We start from the raw sequence: 8,279 nt of genomic DNA on the forward strand, positions 1-8,279 counted from the left end.
ATATATATATATATATACTCAATACAAGGGCAAACAATTCATGAGAAAAAATAACTCCCGAAAAATTAATTTGCTAAGATATTATTAATTTTGTTATTACCTGGTATGACTATCTCAAAAAATGATAATAATAGAATCAATAATATTATTGATTCTGTTATTATAATTTTTTGACCAGATAATAACAAAATTAATAATATCTTAGCAAATTAATTTTTCGGGAACTATTTTTTCTCGTAAATTGTTTGCCTTTGTATCAAGAGTATTTCCTCACTGGTGGCTGTAATTGATTTTGCCACAAAATGAATCAGTTGCAACACAGACTTCAATACAGCAGGTTGGGGGTCTCTATCCTGGTAACGCGTACTGAAGAAGCTAAGGTGATTTTTTTTGCCAGTGCAGAAACCAGTCCACATGAGTTCAAATGCTTAAATTTACGTTAAGTGATTTTATTAACCTGATCTGCTTTCGATTGATTTCTGTAGTTACCATCAGTGTATTTTTGGTGATTTAAATAAGAGTTTTGATTGTTATTTCCAGCAGGTAGACATACTTAGTATGTCCTTTGATTAATTTTAATCCTTCAGCTATATATATATATATATCTCAGCATTGCCCGGGTGTTATGACATTATTTGTTCCTTTCTTATGGGCAGAATCAGCACAGTTGATATATAGTGAACTGGATTACTGGTATAATGGAAGTTATTGCTTGTTTAAAAGTGAAGAGGGGGAGGGTACAATTTGCATGGGTTTGCATGAAAGTGATTTCTGTTCTTAAGAAGGATCACAAACTATGTATTGTTTCATCTTATAAATGGCACATTTTCAAAATTTTAGTTTTCCCCCTGTCCTCAATGCAATTTCTTAATTTGTAACTTTTTTATTAATTTTTTTTTTTTTTCATCCATGCAGAAAAATACAGAGATTACGAATCTGGGAAATATATATTTTTTTAAAGTTTAATTTTTCTTAAAGAAACACTAAATGCCTCTTCCCCCACCTCACACATCCATCACCTACCCACTTTCAAAAAGCTAAAAACACCTAATGTTTCACTCTTGTCTGATATTTCACACATGCATAGAATTGTACTGAAATAGCAGATGTAAAATATTATTAGAGCACCACCAGAAAACCCCACATGCTAGAAACAACAAGTAAACAACGTTATTTCTGAAGAAACTTCCCCACTTTCTAAAAAGCAAATAGTGAAGCATTGGGAGTTTGTATATATATATACATACATTCACACATACAAACATATGTATATGTATGTATATTAATATGTATCAAACCCAAGCATGTTTATCTGCATCACTATAGTTTTATATAAGTGCATGTGTGTGTATATATCATACAATGACCATCTACACACTTTCTGTCTTTCACATTCCCTCACATAGCAGCCAAGAGCTATAGTAGAAGACACTTGCCAAGTTGCAATAAAGTAGGACTGAACCTGAACCGTGCCATTGCAAGTGTACTTCTTAACCACACTGCCATACCTGCACCTGTGTTTGTTTACACTGCATTTCAATCAGTTTTTATTCTTGCAAATGTACAATGGTCTCTTAGCTTAGGAATTAAAGTTTCTAGTTTTAATCCAGGTTGAGTCAAGTATATACATGTATATATTCAGGAATGAAACACCTCATGATGATTTGAAAATTGGATTGATCAATAATAATGTGGGGTATATAAATATTATAAGTATATAAATCTGAAGATGAAGTTAGTAAGTTCAGAAAAAATATCATCTTATTAACAACAACAGTTCATCTCATATTTAGATATCTTATGTTGAGTCATCACAACACACAATTTTCATGCTGTTTATTACCTCTAGAACATTGCATCATGAAACCTACATCAACTCACACTCTATCTCCCTCTCTCTTATAATCCATTCTTTATCTTTGTTTTTGATTATAAAATACAGTATCTTCCTAAGTAAAAAAAAAAAAAGAGAGGGGAAAAAAACACATTTTCCTGTATCTTAATATTATTGTTAAGTGCCATGCATCACCATGCCAATGACTGGCTGACTCACAGATTTTATAATCAGTGTTTTCCTATCCTCTTTCCTTTTAACTTTCCTATTATGTAAAGGTGTCATCTGAGCAAATGTCCAGTGAATATTAGATAATATTTTTTTTATTTTATGGGCTGCATGAGAAGTGCAGATAAGCAAATGCTATTCTAATACAACAGTGTTACAAATATCTTAGCATGGCTTTAGTGAATAAGAAGAGATATACCAAGAAAAGCTGAATATGGTTAATTTTATCACAGCAGGAATAAATCATATTTTCTGTTTCTCATTTCTTTTAACACGTTCACTATCACATCTTTTATTGGAACTTACCACCACATATTTTGTGCACTATTGCTTTCAGTGTAGTGACAGAGGTGAGTGTATGCTCAAAATATCTCATAGTTAAACTTTAATATTTGGCACTCATAGTGGTGAACTGACAGAATCACTGGGCTTCGTGGTATTTTGTCTATCTTTACTTTCTGAGTTCAAATTCCACTGACGTTGGCTTTGCCTTTCATCCTTTTGAAGCTGATAAGTGGCATTCTGATAATTCTGAGCATGACAATTCAGTGCTGACAATTCCATGTGTGACAATTCAACACAAAGACAATTCAGTGCAAGAAAAATTCAGTACAAGGACAATTCTCTTAGATCATTCTTCTCAGGACATCATTAAATGCACCAGCCCTCTCATGGATATTTGAAAGCATTTGCTTCGTAGCTAATACTGCTGGCTGTGGTACATGACTATGCTCCATAACATTTTCCCATAAACTTTGATTAACATGGATACAACCTTTGCATTTGTGTTCAGTACAGCCAAGACTCTTTTCCATTTCAAAGTTTGCAATCTGAAAGATAGCAAAATCCATTTGATAAAATGTGCTCATGCCCGTTTTCTGATAAAATTCACTCCATAAGGCTTGTTTTTTAATTTTTAAATTAGTAACTGTTTGTAACCAACAGGAATCCTAAAAACGAAAAAAAACCTGTCCTAGGTTTACAAAATAACAGTAATGGAAATAATGGTTTTTGGACTATTAACAATAGAAAACGCTACCATTTATTCAATGGTTGTTAGTGTTAACAATCTAAAACATTGCCACTTTTTCATGAAGTTGAAAAGTTAAAAAATTTTGAAAAAAAAATTAATGAAATTAAATTTCATATACACATAAACACAATGCATGGAAATGCCTTTGAGTTGAATCGTCAATGCTGAATTGTCATATGCGGAATTGTCAGTTCATGAAAATAAGTGCAAGTCAAGCACTGGGATTGATGCAATCAACTTACGCCTCCCCAAGATTGCTGGCCTTGTGTCCAAATTTTAAACCAATATTTAGCACCGATGTTATCTAAATATCATCGAAACCATGTCAAAGATACCAAATAAAATGTTTTCTCAAATAATGACATACATATCTATGTATGTCATTATTCAGTTTTATTTTAAGATTTCTTGCCAATAGAGAAAGAGCTGGTTTCTAACATAGATCCAAGGTTCCTTCGTTGGAATTTCAACAACATCAGTAGGGTATTTTTGCTTGTATGTATGTATACATGCAGATTTGTATGTTTTGTTTTATGTATGTATTCTCATGCATATATTGGGTTGGCAACTAAGTTCCCACCGTTTTTTTTTATTTAAATTTTTTAAAAGGTCTAATAAAAAATAACTAATTAATCAATAATGTATTCACCCTTGTTGTTTACAACATCTTCCCAATGTTCAACAAGATTTTCAATATCTCATTGGTAGAAATCACCCAATTTCAACTTGAAAAATTGATCCAACCAAGCTCTCAATTCTGCATCAGTACTGAATGAAACTCTGCACATAGCATTTGAAAGAGATTGAAAAAAGTGGAAACCCGTTGGTGCCAAATCAGGAGAGTACGGCGGGTGTGGCAGCACTTCCCAGCCATGCGTTTGAATGGCTTCCTTGGTCATATTGGTGATATGAAGGTGGGCATTGTCATGCAGCAAAATAACACTATCTCTTGAATAGCCATGTTGAGTGGTTCCATTTGTTGAACATGGAGTTCTGCATTGATGGTTTGGTTCTGTTCAAGCAATTCATAATGGATAATCGCTTCACAGTTCCACCATACACACAACATCGTTTTACACAGATGAAGATTTTGTTTCACACAAGTTGTCACTTGTTTCCTGGGGCTAAGCCATTCCTTACGTTGCTAGGCACCATTTTTCTCTGCCAGTAACGATTCGGTAAAGAAATCGTTGCTTGTGTCCATGAGTTGGGTGGTGATGAGCAAGCAGGCCAGTGGAGATTGTGGCTCGTTGATTTTTGTTGTCACTTAAAGCATGCAGAAACCATACTCCATACTTCTGAACCTTTCCCATCGAGTGAAGATGCTTCTCTATAGCAGTGTGGGAGCATTCCATTTTCTCTGCCAGTTCCCTTATCGTTTGACGAGAATTTTCGTGCAAAAGTTGGTTTAATTGCTCATCATTGAACTCAACTGGATGGCCAGAACGAGGTGCATGTTTGAGGTCAAAATTTCCATTTTTGAACTTGGCATACCAATCACGAGCAGTTCTTTCAGCTATGGCACCCTCTCCATACACAGCACAAATGTTGTGAGCAGCTTTTATGGCCTTAGAACCTTGATTAAAAGCAAAAAGAAGGAGGTGTTGAAAATGCTCATTTTTCTTAACTTGACATTCCATTTTAATTATCTGAAAATAAACAAAAATTAACTAAAATTAACTTCAAAAGAAAAACAAAATAAATTAAAAAATGATTCAAAAATAGAATTCTCAAACAAATAGATTCCAAAATTTAAAAACGCAATAAATTCCAAAATTTAAAGAAACATCGGGAAATTAGTTGCCAATCCAATAGTTGCGTATCTAGACATGCTCATATATACTTAAATGATAAACTTCTGGAAAGTTATACAGATTTTTACAAGTCCATTTATGGTTTGAATCTGTAGTCTTCAAATAAGCTTTCTCCTTTCTGGTTTTGAGAAGCCTAATTTCTCACAATTGGTATTTCGGCAGTGTGTTACATATCCCCATAATTACAAGTGTGTACCCCAATAATTACAAGTATAAACCTGAACTTGTAATCTAGATAGAGCAACTGCAGATTTCTCAATAGTTCAGTGTAACTATTCTCTTTTTCACTGATCTTCAGCTTTATGTTAACATCCACTTGGCAGCTGATTTCCACAACTGTACAGTTTCTCTTCTCTATCCCAAATGACTATGTCAGGTCAATCACTTTTACATTTTATTGAGGTCTTCTCCAGGGCGTTCCAGCAGTACTCCTTTTTATTATGAGAGGCTATGGCTTCTACCATACTGTGGGGTCTTATCTCTTTGTCTTCGGGGTTATCCTTCTGACAGATTTCATTATATGGTGTCCTAGCTACATCATGCCTCATCAGTAGATAATACCATGATGACATTTTTGGACAACTGCATCAGTTGTCATTTTTTACTGCTTTCCCTGCATCTCTGTCCCTTTAGTGCATCAAGTATTTGGTTAGTATTTTCTGTTCCTGTATTGCAAACACATGCCCTTCAAAGTGGGAGGTAGTAATCTGGTTGGTGGTCCATGATAAACTGATTTGATGACCAATGTTTCTATCATCTTGGAGCTTTCTATTAACATATCCATACATGTGTATGTACGTATGTGCACACACTTGCATGCATATGTGTGTTTGTGCCTCATTGTATCATAGTTGTAAACAAATGTCATTGTCATAAACATAGTGTTATTCAATTCCAATTTTCCATGCAAACATATTTTGTCATGGGGGAATATTATTTTGTTTAGAAACAACTGAGGTTTGACAATAAGAAGGGCATCCAGCTATAGAAAATTTGCCTCTACAAATTCTGTCTGACCTATGCAAGGTTCAAAAATTAGGTGTTAAAATGATGATATGATGTAATATGAATTGAAAATTAATCACAGTTCTATAATATAACATAATTACTAAACAAGCTCAGTTTTGTGGTTGAGAGAGTGCTGGTATGACTGTAATTGAGATGTTTTTTTTTGTAGTCATGTAGTTCCATGTTTGATCATAGGCATCAGAACTTTGGACAAATGCATTCTACTGTAACCATTCATTGTTTTAAGATGATCGTGTTTAATATGAGGGAGAATTAGGTGTCATTTGCAGCAGCTGTTGGTCCCTTCTTGACTCATGCCACATAGTGTATTTAACCATAACAAACCAAAATATATATAAATGAATAAATAAGCATGTTATGAATATTAAATTTCCCTTCATTCACTGAACAATAATAACAGTCAATTCTTTTACACAATATTTCTTCCTTGATATAAGGCAGCAAGTTGGCAGAATTGTAAGCATGCCAGGCAAAATACTTAGCAGCATTTCATCTGTCCTTATGGTCTGAGTTCAAATTCTGCTGAAGTCAATTTTACCTTTCAGGGTTGATAAAATAAGTTGAGTAACCTACTTACTCCCTTCCCTCATGTTGCTGGCCTTGTGCTAAAATTAGAAACCAATATTTCTTCTTTGTTCTTTATAGCAAGATCTGCTTTACTTCATATGGTTCGATGGGGGTGTTTAATGCCCTAAAGAGTATTGCTGTCTCACTCTTCTTTTGCAAAGATACTGTATCTTAAACAAAATTAATCAATGTGCCCTTTGTCTTTTTTTCTTTTAAACAATTAAGTCTGATATGAGGAAGAATTAGCTGCCAGTTCCAGCATTAGAAGCTCCCTCCTGGTCACATGGCATATAATATATTTAACTACAACGAAACCAAATATATATAAATAGGTATGTTATAAATATTAAATTTGTTTCATTCACTGAACTTCAATAGCAATCAATGCTTGTGCACAGTATTTCCTTCTTGTTCCCCACATCAATATCTGCTTTTCTTCTCTTTATCATATGGTCACATAGGGTGTTAATGTCCTAAAGAGTTTTGCTGTCTTTAGATTCATGTATACACCAAGCTTAGTGTTCATATTATTTCCTTGTTCTCTCTCTCTCTCTCTCTCTCTCTCCCTCTCTCTCTCTCTCATTCTCTCTCTCTTTTCCTCCCTCCCTCTCCTTCTCTCTCTTTCTAACATAAATTCTCATTCAATTTGCCATAGACGAACTGAGCTATAATATCACTTCTTTTATATTCATATTGAGCCAGTTTATTGCTATTTTTACCACATGTGCTGTATTTTCATCCTACATAATAGTGATTCAATGGTCTTATCTATATGGAATTTGATGTAGTCAGATTTTAGAGCCACTTTCAAAGGCTTTGATCTGATTTTGCTATCCAGGATTTTATCAAATCAGCAACTTCATCAATCTGTTTGAAATACTCCCTATATAGCATCACTACCACTGCCACCATCGCTCCTACCACCACTACCTTCATCATCATCATCATCATCATGCAGTGGATTGGCAAAGTCCTTTAAGTGTCAGAATAAAATACCTTGTGGTATTTGGCATTTGTTCTACCCCTTTACATTCTGAGTTCAAATTCTGCTGAGATCAACTTTCCCTTTCATCATTTTGGGGTTTGATAAAATAAAGCACCAGTCAAATATTAGGATCAATGGCAACAACTATCTCCTTCTTCTCAAAACTACTAGCCTTCTGCATAAATTAGAAATTATCATCATCATCATCATCACCATCACCATCAAGGTGGCAGAGTCATTAGCATGCCAGGCAAACTGTTTAGTGTCATTTCATCCATCTTTGTGTTCTAACTTCAAATATCTCCATCCTTTTGTGGGGTCAATAAAATAATTACCAGCTGATGACTGGTGAGGAAAATGTAGCTAACTTACCCTTTTCCCAAACTTACAGTCCTTGTGCCAAAGTTTCAAACTGTTATTGGCTGCCCTTGTGGCAAAATTTGAAACCATTATTATTATTATTATTATTACTTATTTTATTGCCTCAGAAAGGATGAAAGGCAAAGTCAAATTCTGCCAAAGTCAACTTTGCCTTTCTTCCTTTCTGGGTCAATAAAATATGTACCATTTGAGTACTGCAGTCAATGTTTTTAACTCGTCTCACCCCCCACCCCCACCCGAAATTACTGGCCTTGTGCTAAAATTTGAAACCATTATTATTGCTAGTATTAGTATTATTATTAAAAGGTAGTGAGTCAGCATAATTGTTAGTGGCATTTTGTCCGTCTTTATGTTCTGAATTCAAATGCTGCTGAGGTTGACTTTGCCTTTCATCCTTTTGGGATTGAT

The 8,279-nt window shown here is 34.3% G+C and overlaps 1 long non-coding RNA gene across 1 annotated transcript in view; it reads left to right on the forward strand.

Moving 5' to 3' along the window:
• The window catches only part of LOC128247105 (uncharacterized), a 53,912-nt gene extending 47,085 nt beyond the window's left edge, over window positions 1–6,827 (forward strand). The window contains exon 3 of the long non-coding RNA XR_008263526.1: window positions 6,731–6,827. This is a non-coding gene — a long non-coding RNA (uncharacterized LOC128247105). The remainder of the gene's footprint in view (window positions 1–6,730) is intronic.
• The last annotated feature ends 1,452 nt before the right edge of the window (window positions 6,828–8,279 follow it).

This window comes from Octopus bimaculoides, chromosome 2 (assembly GCF_001194135.2).
Source record: "Octopus bimaculoides isolate UCB-OBI-ISO-001 chromosome 2, ASM119413v2, whole genome shotgun sequence".
Taxonomy (NCBI): domain Eukaryota; kingdom Metazoa; phylum Mollusca; class Cephalopoda; order Octopoda; family Octopodidae; genus Octopus; species Octopus bimaculoides.